Consider the following 20,456-nt stretch of genomic DNA (forward strand, 5'->3'; position numbering starts at 1 on the left):
TTGTATTTTGATTGGTTTTATTAATAAAAATTTTTTTTAGAAAAAGAGCTCATGGAGAAAGAGCCCAGAGCTGATACAGAGAGCAGACACCTAGAAACAGATATCTGAAGATGCAGAAGGAGAACACCCCCAGGGGAGCCAGAAAGATCCACAGGAGCTGAAAGAGACATTTGAAATGAGAAGCTAGGAGAGAAGGACAGCAGATATCACTACATGCCTTGCCATATGACAGAGAAATCCTAGACACTATAGGCCTTTCTTCAGAGTCAAGGTATCTTTCTCTGGATGCCTTAGTTTGGACATTTTTATGACCTTAGACTGTAAACTTATAATGTAATAAATCCCATCTATAAAAGCCAATCCATTTCTGGCATATTGCATTCTGGCAGCTTTAGCAAACCAAGCAGATTTCGGTACCAGAGAAGTGGGGTGCTGCAATTTGCAAATACCAAACATGCTGGAACAGCTTTTTCATGGATAAGGGAAAGATTCTGGAAGAACTGTGAGCAGGTTAGGAAAGGCCTAGATTGCTCTGAAGAGACTATTGGTAGGACTATGGACTAAGACCTTAGACAGAAACAATGAATGTGTTGTTGCAAACTGGAAGAAAGGGGACACTTGTTTTAAAGTGGCAGAGAACTTGGCAAAATTGAGATCTGTTGTTGGATAGAAGGTAGAATTTGAAAGCAATGAGCTGGGATATCTAGCTGAGGAAATTTCCAAACTAAATATGGAAAATGCAGCCTGGCTTCTTCTTGCAGTTTGTAGTAAAATGTGACAGAAAAGGAATAAACTAAGAACTGAACTCTTGGGTACAAAGAAAAAATAAACTGAAAGTTTGGAAAATCCTGAGCTTTTGGAAAATGAGACCCAAAGAATATTGCCCCACATGAGGATTAAACCAAACATGGAACCAGTCAGCCATTTCAGAAAAAGCCAGGATTGGAGATGGAGTTATCCAGAAAGGATCTGTGGAAAGCCCAGCTGTCTGATGGCTGTGATCCCTGTGTGCTGCATGGAAAACTGACAAGTTTGTTGCAAGATCTGCATGAACAGAACTACTGCCAGTGTGGATAGAAAGGGACAGAAAAGGGACAGACAGAAGCGAAAAGGACTTCAAAGGCAGAACCATGGAAGCTAAGGTCTGGAGCCATGAAATCTCAGGCCAGAAGAGTGGATCCATTCACACATGTGGAGAGGGTGAATTGCCCTAGAAGCACTTAATTACTCGGGAAGAATGTTGATTCCCTGGGGAAAGGGGAGAGCCTGGCCACCACCCCACTGTTCTGAAGGGGTTGAGTATGTGCCCTGGAGATGGCAGAGACTCCAGGTGCAACCTAGATGCTTTAGGAGGGTAGGGCCAAGAACAAGGTGGTGTCTTCTCAATACTTGGATACATTGCAAGCCTCACCTCAGTGTTTAAAGAGAACAGGGCTACTGTGTAAGCACTTGGAAAGGGTGGGACTGCTGCTCTCTCAAGCCCTGAGGACAAATGGGACTCTCAGACTTTTAAATCTAATGCAGGTTTTGGGAACTGTTTGAGACCTTTGACCCCTGTTTTCCTTTCAATTTCTCCCTATGGCAATGAGAATGTTTATCCCATGACTGTCCCTCCTTTGTTTATTGACAGTAGATAACTTGTTCTAAGTTTCACAGGTCCACAGCCAGAGGAGCATTTTGCCTTAGGATATACTATGCCTGTAACTAAGTTTGATGAGATATTATACTGCTTTTGATTTGGTATTATATTTGGATTGTTACTGAAATGTTTTAAGGTTTTTGTGATACTGTGATGGAATCAATGTGTTTGTTTTTGTTTTTTTTTTTGGCTTTAACAATGGGAATTTATTAATTTATAAGCTTACAATTTTGACGCTGAGAAAAATGTCCAAGGCAAGGCATCTTTCAGGTGATGCTTTCTTCCTGATTCCTTGGCTCCTCTGCCACATGGCAAGAACCATGGTAGCATCTGCTTGTCTCTCCCTTCTCTTTCAGAAATGAATGTATTTTACACATGGAAAGAACACGTCTTTTTTGGGTCCAGAGGTAGAATGTACCAGTTTGAAACTATTATGTACCCCAGAAAAGCCACACTCTTTTAATCCAATCTTGTGGGAGCAAACTTATAATGGATGGGACCTTCTGATTAGATTAGTTCTGTGGAGATGTGACCCCACCCATTCAAGGTAGGTCTTAATTAGTTTACCAGATTCCTTAAAACAGCTCAATGAGGACATATGGGAAGATGGCAAAATAGGATAGACTAAGTTCATTCTTGCTCCAAGGAGCAACTAGAGAAGTGAAAGAAAAATGACCAGGACAGTAGTTCCAGGGTGCAAGTGACCTGAGAGGGTCTTCTAACACTACAAAGGAGACACTGGACGAAAAAGCTGAGGGTCACAGAGAATGAAAGAGCTGAGGGCTCTGTTGAGACTCCATGGGGGACAAGAGGCCATGCCCAGAAAAGTGCCCTCCCCACAGCTTACTTGCAATAGCAGCCCTTCTGTTCCACAGCCTGGAGCTCCCCTGGGGACCCAGAAGCCAGTAAACTTACTTTGCCTGTTTAGAGAAATCGCAAACAGCTAGTGCACAGAGCCTACTGCTCCCCTTTCCATATGGAGGCCTGGAGCCCTCAGGAGTGCACAGACAGGGAGGCAGGGATGAGGAAGCAAGCCATGCTATGCCCACTGCCCCTTGTGTCCCACCCCATGCCTCTGCCTGCACACCGTGTCCCCATACCTCACCCCACCTGGCATCCAGATGCCACGTCCAGCCCCATACCCTGTGCCATGCCTAGCCAGCATGTATTTCCAGATTGGCTGTGAACACAGGTAGCTGACAGACCCAGTACCACAGCCCAAAGTTATTCCAAATGGGAGCCTGAAGAGTCTGTCAAAAACAGACTCTTCACTGAGGTGCACACTTTCCAACTCCCAGCCCTGGGATTGTCAGCTTTCAGTGTGCACTGGACCAGTGGACCTGGCTGGAATTGCACCAGGTCTCCAGTTAGCTCACCTGGCTCCCACAGTCAGGGAGAGGTAGGCTTGAGGGGAAAAGGAGGCCCAAAAGCGCCATCTTTTGGGAAGGAACAAGAAGTGCAGTCTGGCAAACTGCCTATCTGTCTAGCTTCAAACAGATCCTCAAGTAGAGGTGCATCCCCTCATGAAGTCCAGGCCTCGGTTTGGCAGGGCATTAATGATGAACCAAGTGCAAAAGGAGACTTTTTTAGTTTATTAAATTGCTGGAATGCAATATATCAGAAATGGAATGGCTTTTAAAAGGGGAATTTATTAATTTGAAAGTCTGCAGTTCTAAGGTTGTGAAAATGTCCAGAAAGGCATTTAAATCAAATTAAGGTAACAAGAGGTTACCTTCACTCAAGAAAGGCTGATGCCATTTGGAACACTTCTGTCATCTAGGAAGGCACATGGCATCTGCTGGGGTCTTTGGCTTCTAGACACCTCTGTCAGCTGGGAAGGCACATAACAATATCTGCTAGCTTTCTCTACCAGCTTCTTTAAACAGCTGCCCCAAGGATCTCTGGCTGTGTGGGCTCTGTCAGCACTAAAGCTTTTTCCAAAATTGTTCCCTCTTAAAGGACTCCAGTAAGTAACCCCCTTGAACAGGTGGTGACACATCTCCATGGAAATCACTTAACCAAAAGGTATCCCCCTACATAAATTTGCAGGATGAGCCTGGCCCTGGCATCATGGATTAGTTGACCAAAAGAGGGTAAAGAAATAGAGTTTCGATGGCTAAGAGATTTCAGATTAAGTCAAGGGGTCATTCTGGAGATTACTCTTAAGTAAGTTTCAGCCAGATACTGCAAACTGCCACAATATGGCAAACCCCAACCAACAATGTTCTCAGAAACTCTGAAAGATACTTGTGCTCTATAAAATTTTACTTATTAAGTTTGTTTTTCAGAGATTTGTAGTCTCCAGATTGTTTCAATGCCAGAATAGCTCTGAAACCCAGAGACACTAGACTCTCTAAGAACAACTGGTTTCATTGTTTCATCCCTTTGGCCCTTAATAACAATGCCCCTTTGCAGTCTTGAAGCAGTTAGAGAGTCATCATCCAGATATGCCTCAAGATTGAGAGATAATTATCAAATGAGAGGGAGGAACTGTAACCGAGAAATCAGGATTTAAGGGATGTTTCTGATTACTGAAATCATTATATAGATATTACTTTTTGCTTTCTGGTACACTGGAGTAGTCAGAGGGAAATTCCTGAAATCTCTAAATTGTAATCTAGCTGCCTGGATCTCTGATAATGACTGTATATCCCTTATCTACTACCCCTATGATTGTAAAAACTTTGTTACTAACCTTCATTTGTACCCAGTTATCCAGTTTTTCAATGTTAGAGTCTTGTAATCACTAAAGACAGCCTCTAATGTTTATCAATGAAGGGTCTTAGATCAGCCCAGAACTAACCCACTCCAAATCTAAAGCTATTTTGATAACCAAGACTGGATCTAACCAAAGTGGGTCTGCCTGACATGCGCAGTAGCTTAGGCTTTAACCTACAAGTCCCCTATTCTTTTCTGCCATTTTTTTACACATGTTCTGTGACTAAGCATGTAATCAATCTGTGAGTGCTCAATAATTAAATCACCTCTAATTATATCATCTGGGGCCACTGTGCTCATTATCCTAAACCCTGTCCATCTTTTTCTCCAATAAAACTATCAGAATTACTGGAGTTCAGGAAGACAGATTCGGGGTTGTTAGGCCATCTGCTCTCCTACTATGTGCCTAGTAATAAACTCTTCTCTGCTTGGAAAAAAAAAAAGGTATCCCCTACAATTGGGTGGGTCACATCTCCATGGAAACAACAGAAAAGACCCTACTCAGTAATACTGAATGAGGATTAAAGAATATAGCTTCTCTAGGGTACACAGCAGTTTCAAACCAGCACAGAGACCTTCAATGCAACCCAAGGAAGTACAAAACCTTAGACAACTGAGGGAAATCAACTTTCAAAATAACCCTATGAAGATAATCAAATGCCTCAAAGCCAACAGAAAATCACAAAGCTTATGAAGATGCAGGCAGATACGGTCCAAATGACCAAATTAAAACACCAGGGGAGACACAGACTTTGGAACTAATCAAAGATGTTCATACAAATCTCCAAAACAAATTCAGTGGGTTGGCTAATGACATAAAGGATATCAAGAAAACACTAGCAGAGCATAAATAAGAATTTGAAAGAATAAGTAGAAAAACAGCAGAGATCACAGAGATGAAAGATACTGTAGACAAAATTTAAAATATACTAGAAACACATCACAACAGATTTGAAGAGACAAAAGAAAGACACAAGCAAAATAGAGGACAGGACAATTGATTCCAAATGCACAAAAGAGCAAATGTCAAAAAAGATGGAAAAATTTGAATTGGATCTCAGGGAAATGATAGACAACATGAAGCATACAAATATAAACCCAGAAGGAGAAGAAAAGAATAAAGGGTTAGGAAGACTGATTGAGGAGATAATGGGGGAAAACTTCCCAACCTTTATAAAAGACATGAATATGTCAAAGAAGCCCAACAAACCCCAAACAGAATAAATCCAAAAGGACTACTCCAAGACACACAATAGTTAGTCTCTCAGATATTGAGGAGAAACAGAAAGTCCTGAAATGGTAAGAGAAAAGCAACTCACCACATACAAGGGAAACCACATAATACTGAGTTTGGACTGCTCAATGGGCAGCACTGAGGCAAAAAGGTAATGGTATGATATATTTAAGATCTTGAAAGAGAAAGACTTCCAGCCAAGAATTCTTTATCCAGCCAAGCTGCCCTGCAAAACTGAGGGATAGATTAAATTTTCACCAGACAAAGATTGAGAGAATTTGTCAACAAGAGACCAGCTCTATAAGAAATATTAAAGGGACTTCTGTCAGCTGAAAAAAAAAAAGACAGGAAAGGGAGGTTTGGGGGAGGGCACAGAATTGAAAAGTACCAGTAAGGTACCTTAAAGGATAAAAAGAGAAAGAGGAAAAAGAATATATAGAGCTGACAAATAAAAACCAAAGGATAAGATGGTAGATTCAAGAAATGCCTTTACAGTAATAATTTTAAATGTTAATGGACTAAACTCACCAATTAAAAGACACAGATTGACAGAATGGATTAAGAAATATGATCCATCTATATACTGCTTCCAAGAGACTTATCTTAGATCCAAGGATACAAATAGTTTGAAAGTGAAAGGGTGGAAAAGGATGTTCCATGCAAGCTAAAATCAAAAGAAAGTAGGAGTAGCTATACTAATATCAGACAAAATAGACTTTAAATGCAAAGACGTCATTAGAGGCAAAGAAGGACACTACAGATTTTTTAAAAAAGGACAATTCAACAAGAAAAAATAACAATCATAAATATATATGCTCCCAGTCAAGGAGCACCAAAGTACATGAGGCAAAAATTGGCAAAACTGAAGGGAACAATAGATATTTCAACAATAATTGTGGGAAACTTCAATACAATAATCTCCTGTAGATAGAACAATCAGACAGAGGATCAACAAAGAAATAGAGAACATAAACAATATGATAAATGAATTAGTCATAACAAATATATAGATATTCATTCTTCTCTAGTGCTCATGGAACATTCTACAGGACAGATCATATTCTGGGGCACAAAACAGGTCTTTATAAATTTTAAAAGTCTGAAACTATTCAAAGTACTTTCTCTGATCACAGTAGAATAAAGCTGGAAATCAATAACCACAAAAGAACTAGAACTTTCACAAATACATGGAGATGAAATAATGCATTTTTGAACAATCAGTAGGTCAAAGAAGAAATTGCTAAAGAAATTAATAAATATCTGGAGACAAATGAAAATGAGAATATAACATATCAGAACTTATGGGATGTGGCAAAGGCAGTGCTGAGAGGGAAATTTGCTATCCTAAATGCCTATATATATATATATATATATATAAAAAGAAAGGGCAAAAATCTAGGACTTAACTGCTCACATGAAGGAACTAAAGAAAGAACTACAAACTAACCCCAAAGAAATAAAAGAAGAGAAATAAAAAAGATCAAAGCAGAAATAAATGAATTGGAGAACAATAATAACAAAAATTTTAAAAATCAATAAAATCAAAAGCTGGTTCTTTGAGAAAAATCAATAAAATCAATGGACCCCCTACCTAGGCTGATAAAGAAAAAAAGGGAGAGGATGCAAATAAAGTCAGAAATGAGAGAGGGATCGTTACCACAGACCCTGAAGAAATTTTTTTTAAAATCATAGGAGGATTCTATGAATAACTATATACTAACAAACTAGCCATGTTAGGTGAAATGGACTAAGTCCTAGAAATATGCAAACCAACCTACACTGACTTAAGAAGAAATAGAAGATCTGAACAAACCAATCACAGGTAAAGAGATTCAATCAGTCATAAAAAATCTACCTACATAGAAAAACCCAAGGCCAGATGGCTTCACAAGGGAATTTAATAAAACATTCCAAAAACAGCTATCACATTCCTGCTCAAACTCTTCCAAAAAACTGAAGAAAAAGGAACATTACCTAATTCATTTTATGAACCTAACATCACTCTAATACCAAAACCGGGTAAAGATGCTACAAAAAAGGAAAATACAGGTCAATCTCACCAATGAATATGATGTTGAGAAGCAAAACTTCTCAACAAAATAGTAGCAAATTGAATCCAATGACACATTAAAAGAATTATACATCACAACCAAGTAGAGTTTATACCAGGAATGCAAGAGTGGTTCAACACAAGAAAACCAATCAATGCAATATAGCACATTAACAATTTGAAAGGGGAAAGTCACATGATCACCTCAATTGATGATGTAAAAGCATTCAATAAAACTCAGCATCCTGCTCTGCTATAAACAGGTCAAAAGATAGGAATTGAAGGAAACTTCCTCAATATGATAAAGGGCATATATGAAAACCCCATAGTCAGCATAGTACTCAAATGGGAAAGACTGAAAGCCTTCCCCCTAAGATTGGGAATAAGAAAAGGATGCCCTCTGTCACCACTATTATCCAACATTGTACTATAAGTTCTAGTGAATTCCTGCAATTGGACAGGAAAAAGAAATAAAAGGCATCCAAATCAGAAAGGAAGAAGTAAAACCTGTCATTATTTGTAGATGACATGATGTCATACTTAGAAAATTCTGAGAAATCTACGACAAAGCTTCTTAAGCTAATAGGCAAATGCAGTAAAGTGGCAGGAAAAATTAGTAATGTTTCTATACACAACCAATGACCTAACTGAGAAGATAACTAAGGAAAAAATTCCATTCAAAACAGCAACTAAAAGAATCAATTATCTAAGAATAAACTTAACCAGGGACATAAAGGACCTTTATACAGAAAACTAGAAAACATTGCTAAAAGAAATCAAAGAAGATCTAAATAGGTGGAAAAACATTTCCTGCTCATGGATAGGAAGGTTAAATGTAGCTAACAGGTCAATATACCCAAATTGATCTACAGAGTCAATGCAATACCAATCAAAATTCTAACAACCTACTTTGAAGACTTTGAAGTTAGTTATCAAATTCATTTGGAAGGGAAAGAGATCTTGAAGAGCTTAAAATATCCTTAAAAAGAAGACTAAAGTGGGAGGACTAACACTTTCTGATTTTAAAGTTTATTATAAACACTCCCTGATTTTAAAGTTTATTATAAAGCCATAGTGGTCAAAACAGCATGGTATAGGCACATAGAAGTAAGGACCAATGGAATAGAATCAAGAGTGCAGAAATAGACCAAATCTATGGTCAATTAATCTCAGACAAAGTCCCCAAGTCCACTGAACTAGGACAGAATAGGCTTTTCAATAAATGGGCATGGGAGAACTGGATATCAATAGCCAAAAGAATGAAAGAGAACCCTTATCTTACACGCTATACAAAAATTAACTCAAAGTGGGTCAAAGACCTAAATATGAAACCTCAGATAAAGGTTTGATATTCTGTATAAATAAAGAAATCATACAACTGAACAAAAGAACAAATAATCTAATTATAAAATGAGCCAAAGATATGAATAGACATTTTTCTGAAGAGTAAATACAGATGGATAAGAAATGCATGAAGAGATTCTTATTTTCTTTAGCTATAAGGGAAATGCTGTCGAGACTACAATGAGACATCACCTCATAGCTATTAGAAGGGCTGCTATTAAACAGGAAACTACAAATGTTGGAGAGGATGTGGAGAAACTGGAACACTTATGCACTGCTGGTGATAATGTATAATGGTACAGCCACTATGGAAGACAGTTTGGTGGTTCAATAGAAAACTAAATATTGAGTTGCCCTACAACCACTACTTGCTGTATAGGCAGAAAAGCTGAAAGCAGTAACAGGTATTTGCACACCGATGTTCACAGCAGCATTATTCACAATTGCCAAAAGACTGAAATAATCCAAGTACCCATCAACAGATGAGTGGATAAACAAAACGTGGTATATATGTATGATGGAATATTATGCAGCAGTAAGACTAAATGAAGTCCTGAAGCATATGACAACATAGATGAACCTTGAGGACATAATGCTGAGTGAAATAAGCCAGCCATAAAAAAATACTGTATGATTTCTCTATTAAAACCTTGGTAAAGGTAAACTCAGAGGCTTATAATATAGAATATAGGGGACCTAGAGATACAGTGAAGCTAGAGATTGGTGAACGGTTAGGTAATGAGGGTGAACTTAAATGTAACGGAATGGATAGAAGTGAAGGCAGTTCATTAGTGAGTTTATAAGTAATAATGACATATTGAAAGTGAACATGACTGAAAGGAATTGTATAGAGCCATGTATCCCACCAATTAACACTACAAATATAAGTTCTTGCACAACCTACTTCAAAGATATGAATCTTGTACAGAGTCAATAGTAGAGGGGTATGGGGGGAAACTGTCATTGCATGCTATGGTCTGTATTTAACAGGAAGACATCAACAGTACCACAGCAATACCAAGGGTAACTAACTGGAGGTGGGGAGGAGGCAGGGAAGGGCACGAGTTAAGTGGAGGTTTGGATTTTCTATTTGGCAAGGGTATGTTTATCAGTTATTTTTCTCTTTGGAGTAATGAAAATTGCGTAAAATTGAGAGTGCTGATAATTGCACATTAAGTGAGAATAATGTGAGACCTAGACTGTTGACCTTGGACATTATACATGATGTCCAATGGATGGAGGTGGCTGAAGGACACACTGACTGAGAAGTAGAACGGTGAACTGTAGTATATACATATGACGGAATATTGTGCAGCTACAGAAAGAAACAAAGTTGTGAGGCATGCAATGAGGTGAATGAATCTTGGGGACATTATGTGGTACAAAATAAGCCAGAAACAAAAAACCAAATATTCTACAGTTTCTTTTAGAAAATATTGTATTGTCTCATAACAGTCACATTTTGTGTGAAGCTGTAAATGTTATTTCTAGATGTTGAGACACCGTACTATATATGTATAACCTGGTATCTCCCTGGAACTTTGGCTACCTAGGACTCAGAGTTCTGCAACTCTAAAAGTCAGCATTGCTACTTACAACAACTGTTAAAGAAATGAAAAAGAGATCAAGTTTCAATTAGAGATAAGGATGAAGCTGATCAGGTCGGGGCTAAGGTAAATCAGATTAGGGGTATTTTAGTCTGCCAAAGCTGCCTGAATGCAACAAACCACAGATGGATTGGCTGCTAATAAAAGGGGATTTATTTAGTTAAAAAATAGTTCTTCAGAGGAAAGGCAGCTAACTTTCAACTGAGGTTCTTTCTTACATAGGAAGGCACAGAGCAATCTCTGCTGGCCTTCTCTCCTGGCCTCTGCGTTCCAACAACTTTCCCTGGGGTGATTTCTTTCTGCATCTCCAAAGTTCTGGACTGAGCTGCAAGTGTTGAAATGAGGTATGCTGAGATGCTTGGTCTTTGCTATGCTGAGCTCTCTCATTTAAGCATCCTAGCCAGTTAAATCAAACATCATTCATCGCAGCAGGCACGCCTCCTAGCCGACTGTAGATGTAATCAGCAACAGATGAGGTTCATATGCCATTGGCTCATGTCCACAGCAACAGAACTAGGCACCTTCACCTGGCCAAGTTGACACCTGAACCTAACTACCACAAGGGGTAAGGATAACATTGTCCGTATTGTAGAACTTCACCTACTGTATAAGACCAAAGGAAGAGATATTTATTTTGTCCCAAACCTGAATTTTCTGTAGTACATAATCTAACTCAACCTGTCTGGATAGTTCATTTAAACAACCCAAACACATGGAGCCCAGAATTGGAATGAGGGCTTGTAATTCTGTATAACTTAATGTAATACCCATCAATATCCCATAGTATGTTGATCAAAAGCCCCTTTAGGGATGGGAGGAAAAAATATGAAACTTTAAAGCTTTACCACCAGGGAAACTCCTGATACTGTCTCAAATATTAGGCATTCCCCAAGTCAATAGGCCAAGCCCTTATTCTTGAGATTGCTCTTGTGAAGCTTATTTCTGTAGTGGAGAAGCTAAGCCCACCTATAGTTATGCCTAAGAGTTATTTCCAGAAAATCTCTTTAGTTGCTCAGATTGGCCTCTCCTCTCTAAGCCTAACTTTTCAAGTAAAATCATTCCCCTCCCCACTAGGTGGGGCATGACATCCAGAGGTGAAAGTCACTCCGACATAATGGAAATGGCTCCCAGGGATGAGCCTGATCCTGGCACTGTAGGATCAACAACGCCTTCCTGACCAAAAGGGAGAAAAGAAATGTAATAAAATAAGGTATCAGTGGCTAAGAGAGTTCAAATAGAGTCGAGAGGATATCCTGGAGCCTATTCTTAATGCAAGCTTCAGCTAAATATTGCTAATTACCATGGCTTGCCAAATCCCAACCAAAACCATCCCTGTTAACCCAAAAGAATACCTAGGACTCTGAGATTCTACAAAAGTTTCATGTACGAAGATTACTTTCCAGAAACCTACAACCTCCAGATGGTAGACTAAGCTCTGCTCCCTCTCAAAAGTCCACCAAATAAAAGTAAAAGAATGTTAAGTAAAAATCCCAAGAACAAAGAGAAGAGGAAAGAAAACAGCAATGAGATACATCAACACATTTTTGATATACAGAAGGAGGCATTAGCAGATTAGATTAGATTAGATAAATTAGCTGAATACCAAGAACCTGAAAGTAGATGAGACACAAGCCTACTAGGGACACCTACGCCAGGAAAGACTCAGGAGTTGGCAGCTCTGAGTACTTCACTGGCTCATAAGGGGGGCATGAGACACAAGCTGAATACAGGAGTAATTCAATGTCTGGAGAAGGAATAAAGTTCCCCATATTTCCTCCCCAACCTCAGGCAGCCAGATATATCATCCTTCCCCCATCCCAACAGGAGTTTGAGCCGCCAAACTTGGTAACACCAGGCACAAGAGAGAGCAAAGAGCCCCTAGAACTGAAATGAAAATCTACAGACCAAACAAAGACCCTCAAACCTCTCCCCACATTTGACTCTTAAGAACACAGGGTCGGGCAGGCCACGGTGGCTCAGCAGGCAAGAATGCTTGCCTGCCATGCCAGAGGACCCGGGTTCGATTCCCGGTGCCTGCCCATGTAAAAAAAAAAAAGTTAAAAAAAAAAAAAAGAACACAGGGTCTACAAGGCAGGAGATTGCTAGTCTTTTCTGGAAAAAACAAATGACCCTGAGGGTAGGGACAGGAGTGGTGGTAATGGTAATGGTTGTGGTGGTAGGAAAAGAAATCCTCAGGTATTAAATCTTGAGGAACCCCCCAAAAACATCCTCCCCCAAGCTGAGTATCCAGCAGAGAAGTCCCTGGTTGATGGGCCTTATTCACAGACAAAGCTCTCGGTGCCCAAATAAGAAGAGCTATGGATTATCAGATATTTGAAGAAAGCCTTCTAGCAGGGAAAAGAGATTAAACAAATAAACGAAAATGTAATTTCAAAGACAATGTAGGGAGAAGAAAACTTAGAAACACAAACTCTGCAATTAATATCCTAAGAAAGATAAGAGACTGCATGCCAGAAATAAGAACCTAACACTATTTATTAAAAATAAATAACCAGGGAACACAAAAGAACTCCTGGAAATTAAAATTATAAATAGCAAAATTTTAAACTTAACTCAATACAAGTTTAGAAGAAATCTTCCAGAAAGTATTCTTATTTCTTTCCAGAAAGAAGAATAAAAAGATCAAGAGACAAATAATATTAGAAAAGATAGATAAGAACCCAGGAGGTCCAAAATCTGACTAACATGAGTTCCAGAAAGAGAGAACAGTACAAAGGGGAGAAAAATCATGAAAGAAATAAAATTGCATTTCCCAGAACTGAAAGACCCAGAGAAAGGAGCTATGGATTCTGCCTATGGGGTCTGAGATGGCGTCCCCACCGTTTGACTCAAGAAAGTATCAGGTCCCTGACGTTGAGTGTCTCTCAATGGAGCTTGAGCCCACAGCAGCTCTTTTGGTGGCCTCGTACCCCTGCTTATGTGCATGGGGCCTGTAATCGACAAAAACTCAAGAGCTCTTTCTACCAATCCTGCTGGTGAGCCATAAACTTCAGACTGTACCTGAGTAGTTATTTTTCTAGTTCCAAATGTGTTCCCTCACATCTCCCTAGTAAACCCCATGTTACCAGTGTGACCCATCGTTTGCTCAGTTTGTGTGTCTCCTCCTGGTCTTCTCTGAGGCAGCACCCCCAACAGTAGCCCCCAGAGACACTAATTCAAATCACGTATGGGGCAAGGTCAAGGGCAGAGACCTTCCACATAGTTGCCAAGGGAGGGGAAGAGGGAGGGAAGGATGAACCCTTTGCAATACAATCATTCCCTTGTCGTAAACATGCTGACATTATCAGCTGATTCTATCAAAGACTTCACCTGAGTCCAAATCTATTGTCTAATATCTAAAAAATAAACAAAATTGGCATAGGCTGTTGCAAATGAACCCAGTCTAGAACTGGTCACAACTGTTTTCTTTTCCAAGTGCTTAAAAGCCTAGACTTTGGTAATTTGTGAAGTCTACTTCCTTCCCCTTTTTCAATAATGGGCCAACATTTAGCCATCTCCCACAGTTCTTCTCCTGTTCTCCACACATCCTGTAAATAAAATCACCAACCACAACTTGGTGACCTCAGCATCCCAGGACAAACCTTGCCCAGGTCAGGAGATGAATCACTCAACCAGGGTTCAAGTCCCTCCTTCCACTGTTTGTCCTACTTTTTCAAGCTCAAAGGAGAAGATGGAAACAAAATGAGACTCAAGGAGTTCTCTCCCATCCCTTTCTGCCCCTTGCTAATGTTATACCACTGGCCTCCAGCACCAGGCATTATCTTGTTATTCTTTTACCAAATACATGTTACAGCCCTCTTGGTCATCATGAATTTTACCACAAGCTCTGGCTCAATCTGATGACCTTTGGACCACACTTTTACCTTCACCTTTTCTTACGGGTCCTTCTTTCCATTTAATTGCTTTCCAACCTTCCTCCTACAGAGGGCTTCCTAAGTAGCCATATCAGTCTCTGGCCTGCCACTGCTTTCTTTTCCTCACGGGGAGCATTTTCTGACATTTCTAAGAGCTTTCCAACAATCCTGAACCATTTCCCCCATTTACAAACATCCCAGTTCATCCCCTCTTTATTCTGAAATTTAGGAAGCTGCTTCCCAAAGACTAGTTCCCCCACTCACCTACACTCCCAAGTCCCCTGTCAGTTCTCAAAGAGGACTGCCCACCATTAGTCTTCAGAAACATTCTCAATTTAATAATGCCCAAGTTCAGGGCCTCCCTCCTCTCTCAGCTCTACCCTCCCTTTTCCCTCTACTATCTCATCCCCCACTCCCCACCTCCCAAGGTCCCAGAGCCTTCACATGGTCTCCTACCCCACTGGCCCCCTAGAAAACTCCAGCCAGTAGACCCTGTTAGGCCTCCCACCCTAGGCAAGAGCCCCAGGCTAAGATCTTCCCTCTAAGTTCTTCCCCCAATGTCACACTCATCCTGCTGTCTGGCTACCTGTTCAGATTACACAGTCACACTGTTAAAGAACCACCTAGGGTTCAATGTCTCCACCTAAGGAGTGATGCAGAGTATGTGATGGGCAGGTCCTTTCTGTTACCCCCCTCTGACCCCCAGGAAAGCAGCCACCTGTCCTTGGGAGTGACTGTGACCCCAGTGCTGTCCCGCTGGCCCAGGCCAGTTTTTCAGGTTTTAGAGGGATGTCACTTGATCTGATTCCATCAGCCCTATGGCCTTTGTTCTTTCATTTTCATTCACTCTGTCAAATGGTCCTGGGAGCCAAGGGCTGGGCACTGGGTCCATACAGATTTTTTAAAAAAACAATACTGTGTTACCTCCTTGGGTTACTCTCCTTGGGTTTCTCTGACACCCATTTGGGTCCTGGCAGAATGGGGGCTGAGCATTAAAACAGTGCCTCCCACAAACTACAGGATTTCTGAAAGGCAGCTCTGTGCTTGGTTCCCTGCCCAGGCCCCTGCCAACAGTGTTTATATCTAATATTTTTAACCTAACCCTCGTTGTGTGATATGAGCAACGCTGGCCCAGGCCCCATAATATATATATTAATAAGCTGCCTGCATTCTGTCTGCATTTACAGAGATTCCTCCCTGAAACCAGTCAGGAAGTAAGGTTTCTTTTTCTCTGCTGAAAAGATATCAGCAATCCTCATCTAGCACGGGCTTCTAGAGAGTCAGGGAGAGGAAATGGAAACAGAATTTGGGGTGATAATTCCCCTTCTACTTTTAGACCCCTTATCTGGCCCAGGCTGCTTCTAGGATGGATTATCAAAGGAACTTATAGAGAAGCGCTTCGTGGTCACAGGATGAGACAAATCCCATATCCTGAGTTGCTATCTTCAACCCCTGCATGCAGCAGTCTTCCCATCCTCTCTTAGAGACTCAAAGGATGCCAAGGAACTGTGAGTAAAAATTTACAGGCTAAAAAGAAAAAAAAAGAGAAAAAAAATTTACAGGCTAGAACACTCAACAGCAGGGTCTCTCAACCTTGGCACTATCGGTATTTTGGGATAGATAATTCTTTGTTGTGGTTGGCTGTCCTGCTGCTCCGTGCAATGTAAGACATTTAGGAGCATCACTGGCCTTTACCATTCAACACCAGCAGCACCCTCACCCCAAGTCACGACAACCACAGATGTCTTCAGATATTGTCAAATGTCCCCTAGAAGGCAAAACTGACCCCATTTGAAAACCACTGCTCTACAGCATCATCCAAATTTTCTGCAGTTATAAAAATTGTCTCTCTCTCAGCTGTCTGTACAGTAGCTACTGGCTATATGGGGCTATTGAGCACCTGAAATGCAGCTGTTGTGAATGAGGAACTGAATTTTTGTTTTATTTAATTTTAATTAATGTAAAGATTATCAAAAGTTTCTATCAGCAACTTCTACAACAGCTTCTGACACCAAACGAAATATTGCAGCAACTTGCAGTAACTCAATCAATTCAGTTGTGATTCTAACAAGAGTTAGGCCAAACCCCAAAGATTCAGGACAATTCTCTACAAAACTGCCCTTCAGGTACCAGTTGCAAATTTAGAGACCCAGGTCAACCATACTTGTGACCACCTGGCTACAAATATGGGGGTTCCCACTCCCTTGGGTTCAATAATTTGCTAGAATGACTCGGCTTACAGAATTCATTAAAGTGCTATACTTACGATTACAATTTTATTTGAAACTATACTTTAAGTAAGAGGATACAAATAAGAGGAAAATAGTGAAAGGATAATATGCTGGTTTGAAACTATAATGTACCCCAGAAAAGCCATGTTCTTCTAATCCAGTCTGGTGGGGGCAGACCTACTGTTGGGTGAGACCTCTTGATTAGGCTACTTTCATGGAGTTGTGACCCCACCCATTCAAGTGTGTCTTAATTAGTATACTGGAGTCCTTAAAAGCGCTCAGAGTTGACACTGAGAGCCTTTCTTCATAGTCAAGGTATCTTTATCTGGATGTCTTAATTCAGACATTTTCACGGCCTTAGAACTATAAACTTAATAAATCCCCTTTGTAAAAGCCAATCCATTTTCAGCTTTAGCAAACCAAAACAGATAATAAAAGGACAAATAAGAAGAAGCCAAAAGGAGAGATACAAAGGTCGAAATATGGGAGGGTCTCACATACAAGCTTCTATGTTCTCTCCACCTGGAATCATAATGTGTCACCCTCCTAGTACAGAGATGTATTTTCTCTGTCACAGAAGCTCATCATGGCTTTGAGCATCCCAAGTTCATATGGGGTCTCATTACATAGGCATGACTGATAGAGCTGATGCCTACTAGGCTGAGCTCACTCTCCAGCTCCTCAACTCAGCACACAATTACCGAGCTTCCTCCATGCATGGAGGACAGAGCTGGTAAGATACGAGCTCTGCCTCCAATAACGGCTCAGTCTACAGGAGAGTGAGGTGCATATAACCCCTGACTATAAAGCAAGTGGATCAAAGCAAGAGTCCACAATTACCTGGGGATTCTTATCATCGTGGCAACAGTTAGCTTGAAGTGAGAATTCCCCTGCTCCAGTTCACTCTATGAATCAGGAATCACTCTATGAGTCAGAAAACTTACTCTCAATCAACAGTCCTGTCAATTGACTCACCGGGAAACCTTGGGTGATATTTTAATTTGTTAAAGCTGCCAGAATGCAATCTCCTAGAAATGGGTTGGCTTTTCAAAGGGGATTTATTAGGTTACAAATTTATAGTTCTAAGGCCATAAAAATGTCCAAAGTAAGGCATCAACAAAAGGATATGGTCACTGAAGAAAGGCTGATGGAGAAGATGTGGAGAAATAGGAACTCTCATTCTGTGCTGGTGGGAATGTAAAATGGTGCTGCCACTTTAGAAAATAGTTTGACAGTTCCTCAAAATATTAAGCATAGAATTACCATATGACCCAGCAATCCCAATTTTAGGTATACATCTCAAAGAATTGAAAGTAGAGACTAGAACAGATATTTTTCACACTGTTTGGCATTATTCACAATTGTCAGAAGATGGAAGCAACCCAAATGTCCATCAACTGATAGACAGGTAAACAAAATGTGGACTATACATACAAGGGAATATTATTTAGCCATAAAAATGAATGAATTTGTGATACATACAACAACATGGATGAAACCTGAAGACATCATGTTGACTGAAATAAGCCAGACACAAAAGGACAAATATTATATAATCTCACTGATATGAAATAATTAGAATAAGCAAATTCACAGAGTCAGAAATTAGAATATAACTTACCAGGGGCTAGGGTAAAGAATACGGGGTTAACACTTAAGTTGTACAGAATTTCTCTTTGGGATGATGGAAAAGTTTTGGTAATAGAGGGTGGCAATGGTTGCACAACACTGTGAATCTAATTAACAACAGTGAAATAGATATTTGAATGTGGTTAAAAGGGTAAATTTTAGGTTGTATATGTTACTACCATAAAATTTTTAAGAAATCCATAGGACTGTGCGATACAGGGAATCCTAAAGTAAACCAAGGACTGTAGTCAATAATGCAATTATAAAAATGTTCTTTCATCAACTGTAATAAATGTATCACACTAATGCAAGGTGTGAATAATAGGGGGAGTTTATGGGAACTCTGTATTTTCTGCAAAACTACAACTATTCTAATAATAATAATAAAAGAAACAAGAAAAACAATTGCAGGCAGTAATGTAGGTATGTGAATACATAGATATTATACAAAAGGAGTCATACTATGCAGCAGGGGTTGACAAATGCTTTCTATGAAGGGTCAGACAGTAAATATTTTAGACTTTGTAGCAATTATTCAACTCTGTAGTGGCATGAATTCAGACAAAGACACTATGTAAACAAATGAATGTGGCTATTTCCTAATAAAACATTATGGACACTGAAATTTCAATTTCATATAATTTTTATGTGTCATGAAATATTATTCTTTTGATTCTTAAAAAAAAACATTTTAAAATGTAAAAACCATCCATAGCTCTCAGCTAAGTGATCTGACCTGTAAGCCTGTCTGCCAGCCCCTGCTATATACAGTAAATGGCTTCTGCACCTGACAAAAGCCAGGGGGGATGGCAGCAGTAAGCATGGTAATCGTCCCCATTTTTAAATGCAAAAGACGGCTCCCAGAGGCTCCCTCCTACTTCAGTGCCCTTCCAGCTGCCTGGCTTTTGGCTTCAACTTGGCCTCATAACTAAGGGGGCCGGGGCTAGAAGACTAGGTTGGGCTGGAGAACTCCCTCTCCAGGCAACCCTTTCTCACACCCCCATAAACTGGCTGCGTGGGATGGGAGGAAGCGGTGGAGTTGCCATTTCCTCCGCTCTGAGGCTGCCCATCTGTTTCCTGGGATAGGCCTCCTCACCCTCAGCCCGCCCCACCCCCAGTCCGGAAACTCACTCACTCTGGGGCTATGGGAAAAGGGAACTGCATGGCTCCCTCCCTCGCTCCCCAGGGGGCAAGGGCTGAGGCTCTTGCCACTGCAACCCCTTCCAGGCCTCGGGCCCCTCAAGACTCTAGCTGGCCAGCTCCTACCAATAGTTCTGGGCACAAGAGGAGGTGGCAGGCCCCAGGCCATACTGCCCCAGCAGCACAGTACCCAGCCTTAGAGAGGTCATGGGACTCTCTGCCCTCCCGCCTGCTGGCCTAGTTAACATCCCTGGGAAGCTGTTTCTCTGCTAATTCCACCCTAGGGGGAGGAGTTAGGGGATAGAACTTTGTGTAAAAAAAAAAGTGAAACAATTTCCCAGCTTCTGCGGTGTCTTCCCGCATGAGCATCTGTTAGTGAGCACTGCCCCCTGATGGACACACAAGATACAGCTGCCTGTGCCACTGTATTAAATTACTAGCAAGGACAAAGCACTACCTGAGCCCCACAAAAACTAGTGCCCAAAAACGCCACCAGTGTCAAAGGCAACCTATGGTTCAAAGTCAAATAAGAGTTTAAAAGAAGTGGAGCAAAGCCACATGGACTGGAGCAGGCAGGGAAGGCTTTTGAGTGAAGGATTTGCACAGAATTTGGAAATCTTTCAAAGCCCTTGGCAGGAGCTGGCCTCTAAGCAAAGGTCATTAGGGTGGAAAGTGGAAGCAGCAGGACCAAGGAAGGGCCTTGGATGCTGACTAGGAAGTAAGCTGTTGGCTTTCACACGGCTTAAAGCCATGGAGCCTCTCTCTCAAAAGAATCTATCCCAGAACTCCAACATAAAAAAGTTGAGGTCATCTGGCTAAGGGCAGGGGACTAGAGCCTTCTCCTAACCCCTGATGTGCTAGGGTGGCCCCTGGGCATCTCTAAAAACCTGAAGGAGCAACGCTTGAAAGCAGGGCTGCAGGCAACAGACAGCCACTGAGGTTTCAGTGTATTTGAGTGACAAGACAACTATGGTGTCTAATAAGGGGGG

The 20,456-nt window shown here is 40.8% G+C and overlaps 1 protein-coding gene across 6 annotated transcripts in view; it reads right to left on the reverse strand.

Annotated features, from left to right (window-relative positions):
* PPCDC (phosphopantothenoylcysteine decarboxylase) overlaps positions 1–20,456 on the reverse strand; it is a 79,613-nt gene that overhangs the window by 54,109 nt on the left and 5,048 nt on the right. The gene's annotated exons all lie outside the window — the stretch shown is intronic.

Source organism: Tamandua tetradactyla, chromosome 12, assembly GCF_023851605.1.
Source record: "Tamandua tetradactyla isolate mTamTet1 chromosome 12, mTamTet1.pri, whole genome shotgun sequence".
Taxonomy (NCBI): domain Eukaryota; kingdom Metazoa; phylum Chordata; class Mammalia; order Pilosa; family Myrmecophagidae; genus Tamandua; species Tamandua tetradactyla.